Here is a 15,427-nt window from a genome sequence, read left to right as displayed (position 1 = left end):
GAATTTATTTTAATTGAAAAAGAACAAATTTTTTTTTGTTATTTCACAAATGGCCCCGCCAGGAATCGATCCCACGTACCTCTGCATACCAAGCCAGCACCTTACCAGTAGACCATACTCGAATATTAAAGATGAGTGGCAAAAAGTTAGCTAATTGAAACCTCACATATAAATGCAATGTTTTTTTCTAAAGTGTTACAAACATTGCATATCTGCAGGATAAAAGCTTTGCATACTTATTGGTGAAAAACATTGCATACTTAAGAGATGAAAACATTGCATACTTACAAGAACCTCTTGGAACAGGTCTTATGAAAGCCTTCTGTCACTTGAAAATAGAAGGCTTCTTTAAAACGGTTCAAACAGGTCTTATGAAGGTCTTTTTTAACTTATATTTACAAGGCTTCTTCTAAACACTTCCAGATGGCCTTAAGGAGACCTCCTTTGTTTCCAAAATGGATGATTTGCGTAAGTAAGCCTTAAACTAAACTTATACAAACTATAGCTTGCCGAATCGAAGAAAATAGACCTTATGCAAGTAAAATTGTTACTTGGGCAGGCGGAGCTGAGTCCGACCGAAACGGGTCCGAAGGTGGCTCAAATAAGTATGGAAATTATAATCACCGCGGAGACGATTTTATATGTATTGGTTTTTTCACCACGATTTCTCCTTCAACTTTGTGTTCATACACAAAAAGTTGCAAGTGTGTGAGTGCAACCCCGTTTTTCTCGGTCGGAGCGTCTTTTCTGAACTCCGTTTTCTTGCTTGAAGGGTAGTACTTTGCCACCTCCCAAAGGAACAGGGCTTTTGTTGGCAAGAGGTATGCTCACAAAGGGACATAGAGGAAGGAATACCTATAGAGCCGACTCGTACCCCCATTGCCTAAAACACACGCAAATTTAATTTCAGATAATTGGTATACATCTCTCTTATTTTTCTCTTGTTTTCCTATCTGTGAATACGTGTAAAAGGTATAATGCGTTTAATACCTTTCTTTCACCAGTAGATCCCAAGTAACAATTTAGCTTTCATAAGGGTCAATGCAAGCTATTTTTTGACTTGTTTAAGAAGAAGGACAAATCTTATGCAAATCATTTTGGCGCACATATTACCGAATTTCCCCAAGACCTTCCTCCACAGGCAATCCACAAGCTAATAGCTTGTGACGAACAGCGTAAAACGACCTTATGCAGGCCTTTTTACAAAACAATGAAACATTTAAGGGAAACTATAGCTTCGCTAAGGAAACTATCATTTGCATTGGATGTTATAATAAGGCCTTATGGAGGTTGTTATAAGATGTTGAATTTATGAATAAAAAAAAAGATTTTATTGATTTTTTTTTTCTTTTAATTTTTTCTATTTTGTTTTTTCTTCTTTTTTGGCCATGTCAATGCTTTTTTATTTTAATCATCACCCGAACCCTGCCTCCTCTTGCAAGTGACGTGTATTTTTGCGCTCCATATAAAGTTATTTATTTTGTTTATTCTCGTGTTAATTAATTAATTTATTGATTCTTTTACTTATTCTAATTAAAAGTACTGTTAAATTTGACTAAGTGTTAACTAAAATACAAGTGGTCTTTTAATAATTAACTTTTACAAATCCACATTTTCATTCTGTGTTTTGACAACCTCCATCCAGTGCTTCTTTTTTTTTTTTGTATTGAGTGGAAATAAAACTAATAACTATCTGTTTCATTTCTCTGGTTTGTGATATTTTGCTATTGCATACTTCAGTGATTTGTATAAAATATTCTAACAAATACTTTATATTGCATACTTTTGAAAATACATACCATACTTTTGAAAATACATAGCATACTTTCGGGCTATTTGTGCTTTTATTATATAACTTTGAAAATCACACAGGGCCGTAGCTTAAATTGTTCCCCAATTAAAAAAAAAAAAATAAAAAAAAATATTATTTAAATTATTAATAGTGGTCATAATGTCTGTATGCGAGAAATGTTCTGAAATCTGCGACTTTATGATTGATTCAATTATGTGCCATGGTAACTGCCATAAAACATTCCACGTTAAGTGTATAGGCGCACCTTCTAGTTCAATTAAACTCTTTAACAAATCGAAACCGTTTTATTTTTTCTGCGTTAATTGTGACCCTTTTGCCCAATCTAACATTATTCGTGACATTCTTTCTAACTCAAAGATGATAGATAGACTGCAAAACCAACTGCTCTATTTAAACGATAAAATTGAAAATATATCAAATATACCAATCTTAAAGCGTCAACATACAAGAAGTGCATCTAAATCTCAAAATGCCCCTGTCGAAAATAAATCCAATAAACGCAAAAGTGAAGACCTAGATTTGACGTTACCAATCCCTTCGAAGAAACAATCAACCAACTCGCCCCTTGAATCTTCTCTATCCTCAGATTCTTCTAATCAATGCTCCGCTACACCTCCCACCCTACACGTAAATCCCTCTCAACTTCCAGCCCCACCTATCCCACCAGAATTAAACCCAAATTCATCTGAACAATCTGCAGCTTCAACTTCCAATCTTGATCAGCTCTCTGTTTCATCGATCCAGCCTGCATCAACTCTACCTCCACTTGAACAGCCTCCAGCTTCTACAATAACTCTGCTTCCCTCCGACCAATCTACAAATTCAACGTCAAACCCTGTTCAACTTCCCGTTTCTTCGACCAAACCTTCATCAACGTCACCTACAGCTGCATCAAACATTCCTCCCGCCAACCCATTCCGTAGTTTGCTCCCGCACATTGTGGATAACTTAGCATCACCTATTGACTATGGATTAAAAATAGTTGAAGGACAAAAAACCCTTTTCATTTCGAAACTTGATCCCTCTACAAATGCTCTCGATGTAAAAAACTACATTAAAACGAAAATCGGGACGCTACGTTTAACGCTCGTCGAGAAAATGATTCATCGTAACTTTGCAAAATATTCTTCGTTCAAGATCAAAGTTCCAGACTCAATATTCTATCTTCTTAACTCATCATCGTTTTGGCCAGAAGGAATTATTTTTCATGAATTTCAAAAGAGAACGCTGCCAATTAATCATCACCATTTTCAACAACACCTGACAACGCCATACCTGAAACAGAGCAGCTTCAAAAGGTATTAATCTACTACCAAAATGTTAACGGACTTCGGACTAAGACCAATAAGGTCTACAAGAATATAAACAACATTCCTCACGATATACTTATCCTCACCGAAACTTGGCTAAACTCATCTTTTATGGATACAGAAATTTTTGACTCCAGCTTTCAAATCTACCGTCGTGATCGTCACTATGATCCTTCCGCTACCGTTGGTGGTGGTTTGTTAATAGCTGTTCGTAACCATTTCCTCTGTAGTCTTGTCGATAATTTTTTGGATTCGGATCTTGAAGTTCTGTGTGTGAAAATAAAAATCCTGTCTGGTTACATATATGTGGTTGCCTGTTATATCCCACCCTCTTCGAACAATGACGTCTATAATAAACTTTTTGACTACTTGGAGACTATTCATGAACAAATTGATGAAGCAGATGAATTATTAATAATCGGAGATTTTAATCTACCTCACCTAAAATGGGCAAAATCCAATCACTGTGATGCCTTTCTACCTGTCGACGCTTCCAACAACAACGAGTTTCTCGTTATCGACGGAATGGCTTCTTTTGGCCTTGATCAATTAAATGGAGTGAGTAACCAATTTGGCAAAACTTTGGACCTTATCTATTTCTCTCATGTCTCCAACTCTGATGCTGCAGTTTTATTGAGTGACACAAAACTTGTAGAAGAAGATCGCCATCATCCTGCATTATCTATTTCTATGAGCTTAAGTATCTATCATTCATCTAATATTTGTAAGGATCAGCATGAATTCAATTTTAAAAAATGTAATTTTACTCTACTTTTTAATTTACTCAATGACATTAACTGGGATTCTGTTTTCTTTAATGTTAATTTTGACGAAATGATTGTACATTTTTATGAAATATTATTTTTTTGCTTTTTAGAAACAGTCCCTCTACGCAAAAAACGTGTATTTAATAGCAGCCCGCCATGGTTCGATCTACATATAAAAAAGCTTAAAAACAAAAGAAACAAGGCTTGGATAAAATTCAATCTATCACAAACTGATGAAAACCGTAATAGTTACATTCATTTAAGGGATGAATTTATAAGCTACTCTAACTTTCTCTATACAAGCTTTATATCTAAAACAGAAAATGAACTTAAATCTAATCCACGTAACTTCTGGAATTATGTTAATTGTAAAAGAAAATCTGACGGTTACCCAGCACATATGACTTATAATAATTCTACTAGCCATTCCCCAGAGGTTATATCCAACATGTTCGCCGAATTCTTCCAGGGTGCTTTTGAAAATGACTCTACAAATGACTCAAATATAACTTATTCATTTGATGAATTCTCACATCTTAACTCGATTAATTTTGCAATTTCTGAAGCAACTATTCTTGACTATATCGAAAAGTTAGACGAGTGTTTCAGTCCCGGCCCTGATGGCTTGCCGTCTTTTATTTTGAAAAAATGTGCAATATATATGTCTTACCCGTTGTTTGTGCTTTTCAATACGTCAATTAGTAATTCTACGTTTCCCGCTATATGGAAAAATGCATATCTTACTCCCATTCATAAGAAAGGTCCAAAAAAATTAGTGACAAACTACAGACCTATTGCCAAGCTTTCTGTCATCCCTAAACTGTTCGAATCCATTGTCTGTGATATTCTGTCATTTCATTGTACCTCTGTTATATGTGAAAACCAACATGGCTTTGTCAAAAAGAAATCTACGGTCACAAATTTACTACAGTTTACAACGTTCTGCTTAGATGCCTTTGAAAAGTATAAGCAAGTAGATTGTGTTTTTACTGATTTCAGTAAAGCTTTCGACAAACTTAATCATGAAATATTACTTAAGAAACTATGCACCATTGGACTTAACGATCGCTTTATTTTATGGATTTCTTCGTATCTCAAAAATAGATTATATAGTGTTGTATTTAGAAATGAATGTTCCCAATGGTTTAAAGTTAATTCGGGTGTACCTCAAGGTAGTCACCTTGGTCCTTTATTGTTTGTCTTATTTATTAATGATCTTCCTTCTGTTTTAAGTAACTCTATGTCTTTAATTTATGCCGATGACGTGAAAATATTTCGAAAAATTGACTCAGTAGCTGACTGTGAACTTCTACAAGAAGATCTTCAAAAATTCTGGGAATGGTGCAATACTAATCGTCTGTCTTTAAATATTGACAAGTGTAAAATAATGCGTTTTACACGCAAACACAATGTCCTGTCATATACTTATTTGTTGAACACGTCTCAATTATGTAGTCTTTCAAGTTTCTCTGACCTCGGTGTGGTGTTGGATTCAAAACTTTCATTCACTAACCATTACAATTATATTATAAAAAAAGCTAATCAGATGCTTGGTTTCATTAAAAGATTTGCTCGTGACTTTCGTGATCCTTATGTGCTTAAAATTCTGTATGTTTCATTTGTTAGGTCTATTCTGGAATACGGTTGTATTGTATGGGCCCCATATTACGCGGTTCATGTCAACAGAATAGAATGTGTTCAAAGAAGATTTATGAGATTTTGTTTACGTTTTCTTCCCTGGTCTAGTAGGATTGATTTGCCACCTTATTCACATAGACTTCAACTAATAAATCTTCCATCTCTTTTAAGTCATCGAGAGTACTTGCAATTCTGTTTTATGGTGGGAATTGTTGGCGGAACAGTTACGGCTTCATCGATTCTGTGTAGATTGAGTTTTAGTGTTAGTCGTTCTAGCTTAAGAAGGCAAATGCCTCTTTGTAATATTTTTAGTAGATCTAATTATGGGGCCAATAGTCCTCTCAATATTTTGATAAATATCTTCAATAAAAACTATTTCTTAATTCAATCAATAAATGTTAATGTAAAATCGCAAAATTTTAAGAATATGTTCTCCATCCATTACAATTAAATTTATAAAAAAGATTTAAGTATTTATAAGTATATTTAATGTACATAATGTTATAGAATAAGAGATTGCTGCGTTAGTATTTAACGTGTTGAATAAATTATTAAAATTATTAAAGCCTGGTACGCTGCTCGCGCTAAATTTTAGCTCCCATACAAATTATCGAACATTTTTAGCCGAGATAAAATGGATCCTATACAAGTTATCGATAACTTGTATGGGAATTTTATCTCGGCTAAAATTTAGCGCGAGCAGCGTACCAGGCTTAATTGAAAAAGAACACATTTTTTTTTTTTACACATAGCCCCGCCAGGAATCGATCCCACGTACCTCTGCATACCAAGCCAGCACCTTACCAGTAGACCATACTCGAATATTAAAGATGAGTGGCAAAAAGGGAGCTAATTGAAACCTCACATAAAAATGCAATGTTTTTTTCTAAAGCCTGGTACGCTGCTCGCGCTAAATTTTAGCCAAGATAAAATTCCCATACAAGTTATCGATAATTTGTATGGGACTCATTTTAGCTCGGCTAAAATTTTTCGATAAATTGTATGGGAGCTAAAATTTAGCGCGAGCAGCGTACCAGGCTTAAAGTGTTACAAACATTGCATATCTGCAGGATAAAAGCTTTGCATACTTATTGGTGAAAAACAATGCATACTTGAGAGATGAAAACATTGCATACTTACAAGAACCTCTTGGAACAGGTCTTATGAAAGCCTTCTGTCACTTGAAAATAGAAGGCTTCTTTAAAACGGTTCAAACAGGTCCTATGACCCAACTAGCACAACCCAAGTAACAATTTTACTTGCATAAGGTCCATTTTCTTCGATTCGGCAAGCTATAGTTTGTATAAGTTTAGTTTAAGGCTTACTTACGCAAATCATCCATTTTGGAAACAAAGGGGGTCTCCTTAAGGCTATCTAGAAGTGTTTAGAAGAAGCCTTGTAAATATAAGTTAAAGAAGACCTTCATAAGACCTGTTTGAACCGTTTTAAAGAAGCGTTCTATTTTCAAGTGACAGAAGGCTTTCATAAGACCTGTTCCAAGAGTTTCTTGTAAGTATGCAATGTTTTCATCTCTCAAGTATGCAATGTTTTTCACCAATAAGTATGCAAAGCTTTTATCCTGCAGATATGCAATGTTTGTAACACTTTAGAAAAAAACATTGCATTTTTATGTGAGGTTTCAATTAGCTCCATTTTTGCCACTCATCTTTAATATTCGAGTATGGTCTACTGGTAAGTTGCTGGCTTGGTATGCAGAGGTACGTGGGATCGATTCTTGGCGGGGCCATTTGTGAAATAAAAAAAATGTGTTCTTTTTCAATTAAAATAAAATTCTTCCCATTTCAGAACGACAGGAAAAGCATTGACATGGCCAAAAAAGAAGAAAAAACAAAATAGAAAAAAATTAAAAGAAAAAAAAAATCAATAAAATCTTTTTTTTTTATTCATAAATTCAACATCTTATAACAACCTCCATAAGGCCTTATTATAACATCCAATGCAAATGATAGTTTCCTTAGCGAAGCTATAGTTTCCCTAAAATGTTTCATTGTTTTGTAAAAAGGCCTGCATAAGGTCGTTTTACGCTGTTCGTCACAAGCTATTAGCTTGTGGATTGCCTGTGGAGGAAGGTCTTGGGGAAATTCGGTAATTTGCGCCAAAATGACTTGCATAAGACTTGTCCTTCTTCTTAGACAAGTCAAAAAATAGCTTGCATTGACCCTTATGAAAGCTAAATTGTTACTTGGGAACGGCTTCTATAAATTGAGATCTCGCAGGTACTGCTTTTTATACAGCTTGTATTGAGCTTGCTTCAGAATTTAATTACTTATAGAAGTTCGAACTTGTTTAACAACTTCTAATAAGTTGTTTAAATACTGTTAAAGAAACTTAAACGAAAAAAAGCTTATTTTCGATAAAGCCTACTTAATGAATTTATAGAAGCTTTACAGAAATTACCAAGTTTAGTATTTGATTTTTGGTTTTGATATTGAATAATCTATTTGGGACACTTTTTGGTTTTGACATTGAATTATTTAGCTCGGACATTTTTTTTTGACATTTCTGCTATTTGAACTGATTAAAGGCTTGGCCACACCGGAGGGTACGCGGTAGAGGTACAGGTAACGGTACGGGTATTTGTATGGAAAAAATTCCAAACTGACACATCAACGTTCGGGTGTGGAATTTTTTTAATACAAATATCGTTGCCGCTACCCGTACCGCTACCGCGTACCCTCCGGTGTGGCCAAGCCTTAAGTTTTTGACTTCATTAAAGAATATAATAGGATGGCCGAGTGGGTAGAGTGGCGGACTGCCAGCAAGCAGATACGAAGTTCGATTCCTGGGTGTGGTAAAAAAATTATATACTTTTAAAATTATTATTAAAGGCTTGGCCACACCGGAGGGTATGCGGTAGAGGTACGGGTAGCGGTAACGATATTTGTATGAAAAAAATTCCACATCTGAACGTTGATATGTCAGTTTGGAATTTTTTTCATACAAGTACCGTTACCTCTACCCGTACCGCTACCGCATACCCTCCGGTGTGGCCAAGCCTTAATAGATATACTAAAAACAAATGGAATAATATATATAATTCCAGATCAAAAGATAAAATTCATGATTTTAAATCAAATAAAAATCAGTTAAAAAAGAATTTTTTTTGTTTTTGTAGTTGTTTTTTTTAATTTCGATAAGACATGTATTAAAGAGCTATACAAGCTCTTCCGAAGCTATCTGTCAAATCTCAACTTTCTGTAAGGCTTCTGTAAAGCTTCGTTTAAACTTCTTATAGAGGGTCAAACTTGTATAACGTTCTCCTTTTTCCATGCCCAACAACCTTACTACAGCTTAAAAGAAGCTGAAATGTAGCTTTTGTTAAACCTTAATCGAAGCTGAAATGTTAGTTGGGGAAGGTCTTCTTTAACTTATATTTACAAGGCTTCTTCTAAACACTTCCAGATAGCCTTAAGGAGACCTCCTTTGTTTCCAAAATGGATGATTTGCGTAAGTAAGCCTTAAACTAAACTTATACAAACTATAGCTTGCCTAATCAAAGAAAATGGACCTTATGCAAGTAAAATTGTTACTTGGGATGCCCTCACAAACAGGTGCTTTGAATTTAAACATGATTTTGGTCTGTGTATGAATGTCCCAACTAGCATTTCAGCTTCGGTTAAGGTATTACAAAAGCTACATTTCAGCTTCTTTTAAACTTTAGTAAGGTTGTTGGGCATGGAAAAGGAGAACGTTATACAAGTTTGACCCTCTATAAGGATCTTAAACGAAGCTTTACCGAAGCTCTATCGAGCTATTTAAGCTATTCATACACAGACCCCAACTAGCACAACAGCTTCTGTAAATTGAAATCTCGCAGGTTCTACTTTTTATACAGCTTGTATTAAGCTTGCTTCAGAATTTAACTGCTTATAGAAGTTCGGACTTGTTCAACAACTTCTAATAAGTTGTTTAAATACTATTAAAGAAACTTAAACGAAGAAAGCTTGTTTTTCTTTTAAGCCACTTTAATGAATTTAAAGAAGCTTTACAGAAATTACCAAGTTGTATTTGATTTTTGGTTTTGATATTAAATAATCTAGATCGGACATTTTTTGGTTTTGACATTGAATAATTTAGCTCGGACATTTTTTTGCTTTTTAAAGCCTGGTACGCTCTTCGCAGCTCGCGCTAAATTTTAGCTCCCATACAAATTATCGAAAAATTTTATCTCAGCTAAATTCGATCCCATACAAATTATCGATAACTTGTATGAAAATTGTATCTCGGCTAAAATTTAGCGCGAGCAGCGTACCAGGCTTAAAGCCTGGTACGCAGCTAGCGCTAAATTTTAGCTCCCATATAAATTATAGAAAAATTTTATCACAGCTAAAATGAGTCCCATACAAATTATCGATAACTTGTATGGAAATTTTATCTTGGCTAAGTTTAGCGCGAGCAGCGTACCAGGCTTGAAGAGGTAAACAAACATTTTTTCCATTTTTGATTACAACAAAAAAAAGCTATTTTTCAGTACAAAAAATGGTTGCTTAAATATCTACACCAGCCCAGAAATGACATTTGCTGGAAGTTCCACATTAAACGAAACACCACATCTCTAGATTTATGGAATATAAATCTATTATATTTTCTTTAACTTACCTTCCACACAAAATTTACCTTAAAAATACCCTTAGGCCCAAGTTATATGAAGAGTTGTAAAAAGGTTAAACTCTGGATTTGACTTGTATACTTGAGTTCTTTGAAATTGATTTGGTCACAATACACTCGTCTCACAAAAACCTAAGGTTTAACTTAAATTTAATACAATGCAGAACAATATTAAAAATAAGTTTCGGTTTTTCTTCTATTTGCAGCTGGATTTATAATCTTTTTTAAGTCAACTTTAGTTCAATCTCCACTTCACATTCTTCAAAACTTCCCAACTTAAATATCTACGTCCCACCATCCACCACTTTTTTATTATCTCTAATACAATCCACAAAAAGGGGGAAATTTATTATTTACCCGCTTTGAGAACTATTTTTGAATTTTTGGCCAACGGGATTTCCAATTTTCCTTTTCAATAATTCAATTTGCAATCTCATTCGATTCTGTCAAGTCGTTCGTTTCTCGTGTCAAGTTCAACTTTTGCGTTTATATTCAATTCAATCTTCGTGTCGTTGCTCTTTTGTTTGATCCAAAAATAATATAAGTTTTAATTATTATTATTTTTATTCAATTACATTGCAAATATTCTGTATTTTATTTACAAGAAAAAACAATAAAAACTAACTAACTTTTTAACTTTTGTGTCTTGAATCGAATTAAATTTGATAAAAAAAAAAACTCCAAAATCGTGCCTAAATTTTTAAAATAAATTCAAATTAAATTGAATTTCATAAATTTCTAATTTTTTTGTGCTCGATTAAAGACTAACAAAAAAAAAACCTATCTCAACATGATGTCCAACTTTGCCGGTCTCCCCGAAAACAACAAACCATCTTCCAAGTAAGTTTGTGTTAATCGAATTGCATTTTTTCTTGTTTTTCTGTTTTTTTTTTTTTTTATTTTTATTATTTATTTATACTAAGAGCACATGGTTTTGTCTTTTGTTGGGATTTCTGTCTTCAAGAAGATAGAAATATTTTAATCGACTATAGTACAGTTGTTTGCTGGAATAACTGGTTAACGTTTCGTTGATTGAATTATCTTCCGGCAACCGGCACACAGTTTTCTTATTCATAAAAGAGATGAGTAATTAGATTAGATATATTTTCCTGCTCTTCATTGGGTTGGTTGTCTTGTCTGCTTCTTTCCGCTTTGTCCTCTAGAAGAGAACTTAATATCTCCACCGTGGCGACTCTAGAATGTGCAGTTTGAGGTGTGTATGTGTTTTTTTCGCTCCATCAAATCCAAAGAACACTGGTTGCAATTATTTCGAGATAAGTAATTGCAAATAATTTTCTTTACTTTGTGATGATAAATGTTCGTTTTTTGTTCCTATTCCTTCTGGTTGGTGTTAAGAGGAAAAAGTAAAGAAAAAAAAAAAAAAAAACATCTGCAGTGCGAATTTTGAGTCATTCACACTCATCATGCAGTACACAAATATAGATTGTATATATCCGCGTGGTGAGAAAGTGCACGTACCTACTTGACAAAAAAGGATTCCTGTTATATTATTTTTGGTATATTTCCTTTGTCGTCTGTTTTTGGTGACAATATTTACTTTGCGTTAGTCACCCAATTCCTGCCTGCAATGCATCAATTGACAGGCAATTGGGGAAAATACTCTTATTACGTGATTACTATACAAGGATACAAACGACGTCACTCACTGCTCTGCTCTCTTTTTCTAAAATCAATCGATTATCAAAAATCCTTCGAAAAGTTCAATAAAACTATACAGTAAGAACGATTGAATTTGCACTTTGATGATTTTTTTTTTGCTTTGCAATTATGTTTTACATCAACCTTAAACAATAACGAGATATGTATTTCCTGTTCTTTTTTTTGTTTTCGTTTTAAAGTTGTGAAAAAGAAAAAAATTATGTGGTTGTGTTGTAGTAGCTTGAAGAATATACAAGTCGACGTCTTTTTTTAAATTTATAATCTACATTTTCTTTGTTTAGTAGCAGTTGGTGGTATAGGCACAATGTGTAATAAACACAATCTTTTAAAATAGATTAGGTATGAAAGAAAAAAATATCAAAAATGAACCCTTAAATGTTTTAAATTAATAGAAAAGTTTACAGTAGAATTAGAACCTTATCTACACTGATTTATTTTTATTAAATAGTTTTTAATTTTGTATTAAATCTCAGAATTAAAAGACTATTTTAAGTTTGATACCTAGTAAAGTTTGATAGGTACCTAAATAATGAGTAAAGACGGAAAAATATCATCAATAGTAGTGTCTTTTTTTAATATACACAGTAGGCTTGTGTAGTTCGCGAACGAACTAGTTCATCTTTGTGAACTAGTGAACATAGTTCACTTACTTAGTTCAATTTAGTTCGCGAATAGCGAAAAAGATTTGTTTCAACAAACTTAACACCTAAAGCAGTTGTAATATGACATTGCAAAATAGCTTGCGCTCACCTTACATTATCATTTTTTTTAAATATATTTTTTGGGTGAAAGGAAGTCCCATCTGTATAGGGAATTTTCAAATTTGGTCCTTGTCTTATACGACGACAGCGCCCTTTTAACCTGACAGACGTTTAAAGAAGGGGTGTAGAAACCAAAGTGCATATGAAATTGCATCCAATTCTTTGTTGAGCGAAATCAGTTCTTCTGCTCTACCTCAAGATTTAAGTATTAACTACATTGGCTCAAAAAGTGAAAAAGTACAAAAGTGAAAATTTTCAAACGCATTTTTGTATAGTATTTCATCCTGAAAAATTAAAACAAATGATGCAGAAAGCTTATTTTTTGGTCTAGTATACAATTTGTATACACTTATTTTTACAAAACAATTGCGCTAGCCAGAAAAAAAATATTTTCTTTTGTAGGTACTTTTTCAAAAAGTGGTGTATGTACATAGTTAAGCCTTTAGATGTAAAACAAAAGATCGCTTGTGCCAGTATCAGCGTTTCTTCTTCTAGCACCCCTTACTCTTATTTCTGAGCAAGAACAAAAAACAAGTAGCATCTTGGTCCTTGCATTACTATGATTTCCATTTAATGAAAGCAAAACGTACTTCTTCTAGACTTTTGTCAGGAACCAGAAATCTCGACAAATATATGAACAAAATTAAGAATTTTTATAGAAAATAAAATATGTACATATCTGTTATTTTTAGGTTGTATTTGTTTTATTATGTAGAATGCGTCAATTTCAATTTCAATTATGTAGAATGTGCCAATTTTTTTGTTTCTGTCTCTTTTGATAGATAAAATTGTATGTTTACATGGTTGATAGAAAATTGGTGAAAATTTGTTGGGAAAAATCGGTAAATATTGGAAGATCTTGCAATCGTGTATACTGAGCAAGATAAAACCCATTACCTAAATTAACAAAAAATATTGTTTTAGGAATTACCATTTTTTTATCAAAAAAATTGACCGACTTCTTGTTGAGATACGACACTTGTTATAAATTAACTTTGCGTTATATTCAACTCAGTAACAAATGATTTAATTAATTTTTGTTGTCAATAATTTTCTTTTTAAAATTACTTCTCAAAAAGCTTCTTTATAGAATTGATTGTTTTTGTTTAACTGCGAATAAAACTTTATATAATTGATTTACCTGATATTATTTGATTTAAGCAAAAGAAGTTAACAGGTTATGGGCCCAGGTATGGAAGAAGACAAATATAAAGTGCAATTGTTTGATGGTACAAATTTAAACGATTAGAAATTTCGTTTAATGGCGATGCTTGAGGAACATAATTCGCATCCAGTTATCCAGTTTTTGAATAAAAATTAATGAGAGAATTGAAAACAGCGTTAATACTCTTCTTCTTCTTTTGCTCGGCGCTGTTATGATCCCGATGTCGACGGGATTGACCTCAGAAACCTCCCGGTTTTGTGTTGTTCCATTTCTGGGGCCAACTTAATGCTGGGGTCGAACTACAGCATACGTACGTTAACGTATTGACGCTTTATGTTTCTATCATTTTCTTCTTATTAAATAGAGATAGCAATAGTCAAAACGTTAACGAACGTATGCCTACGGTGACCATATTTCTAGAAGCAAAACCCGGGACGGATACAAAATTTATTGAATCGTTTTGAAAATAATGATTTTCAAAAAAAAAAAATTCAATTTTTTAAATGGAAATTTAGCTGGGTTCTTTACTCTTCCAAATGTTGTCCATTATTCGAAAAAAACTTTTTCTGGTATAGCTTTTCAATCTGACAAATACAAGCTGGAGGCGAAACGAAAATTTTCATATAAAACCAGCACAACGAAATAGTAAACCAAAATTTAGCTTTTCGTTACACATTACGTACCTTAAACAACGAAATTCTTACCAGTGCTAGAATATTTGGAGTTTTCTGTCGTTTGTCACTCACATTTATCTGTCCAGGTAATTTTTCTTGCTTCGACAGTGTATTTTACTTGGAATTTTCGTTTTGTTTCAGCTGCGTACTTGGCTTAGTGCTTTGATCCGAAAAAATTAGAAAAACTGCTGTTAATTTCCAACCACATTTTTCTTGTTCTTGTTTTCCGTACAATTTTTTTTTTAAATTTTGATAAAAAAAAAATCAGAGATTGTGCAAATACGGGACAATCACGGGACAAATAACAAAATACGGGACACATATACGTCTCCGGGTTTCAAAAATAAAAACCCGGGACAAGCTGTAGAAATACGGGACAGTCCCGGGTAAACCGGGACAGACAAAAAAAGGATTCCTGTTATATTATTTTTGGTATATTTCCTTTGTCGTCTGTTTTTGGTGACAGATGGTCACTGTACGTATGCCGTAGTTCGGCCCCAATGATATAGAACGTCATAAAATAAAATCTTTAATAATTTTGTTTATAACCTAAACGGAGAGAAATAGACCCAGTCTCAATCCAACTTGTAAATAAAGTTTCATATTCTCTGCATCTGTCAAGAAAATTGTCTTCCAATGAGTCTATCAATTTTCTGGTCTCTAAAGTCTTCCAACCATGTAAACATACAATTTTTAATTGGATGACAAAAAATTGGCGGCAGATGTCAGCTGATTTTCTCCCAATGATCTGTCTAATTTTTGGATAAAATGATTCTACCGTATAAACAGACAATTTTTACTTGGTAGAAAATTGACAATTGGCAGCTCATTGGTTGCTATTGGAAGACTTTTGACAGATCGGTCAATATTGGAAGATCTTCTAAACGTGTATAATATACATATTAGGGTGGGTCAAAAAAATCGAAATTCTTTTTTTTGAATTGGTACTCCGAAAAATCGATTGCTAGACCCCTCTAGAATATACACACC

At 33.4% G+C, this 15,427-nt stretch overlaps 1 long non-coding RNA gene across 1 annotated transcript in view; it reads left to right on the top strand.

The window, feature by feature from the left end:
* The first annotated feature begins 10,886 nt into the window (after positions 1-10,886).
* The window catches only part of LOC129914255 (uncharacterized), a 28,263-nt gene continuing 23,722 nt past the window's right edge, over positions 10,887-15,427 (top strand). Inside the window, exon 1 of the long non-coding RNA XR_008772154.1 lies at positions 10,887-10,997. This is a non-coding gene — a long non-coding RNA (uncharacterized LOC129914255). The remainder of the gene's footprint in view (positions 10,998-15,427) is intronic.

This window comes from Episyrphus balteatus, chromosome 3 (assembly GCF_945859705.1).
Source record: "Episyrphus balteatus chromosome 3, idEpiBalt1.1, whole genome shotgun sequence".
Lineage (NCBI taxonomy): Eukaryota > Metazoa > Arthropoda > Insecta > Diptera > Syrphidae > Episyrphus > Episyrphus balteatus.
The sequence above is the reverse complement of the archived record's forward strand: the minus strand, read 5'-3'. Positions and strand labels throughout refer to the sequence as shown.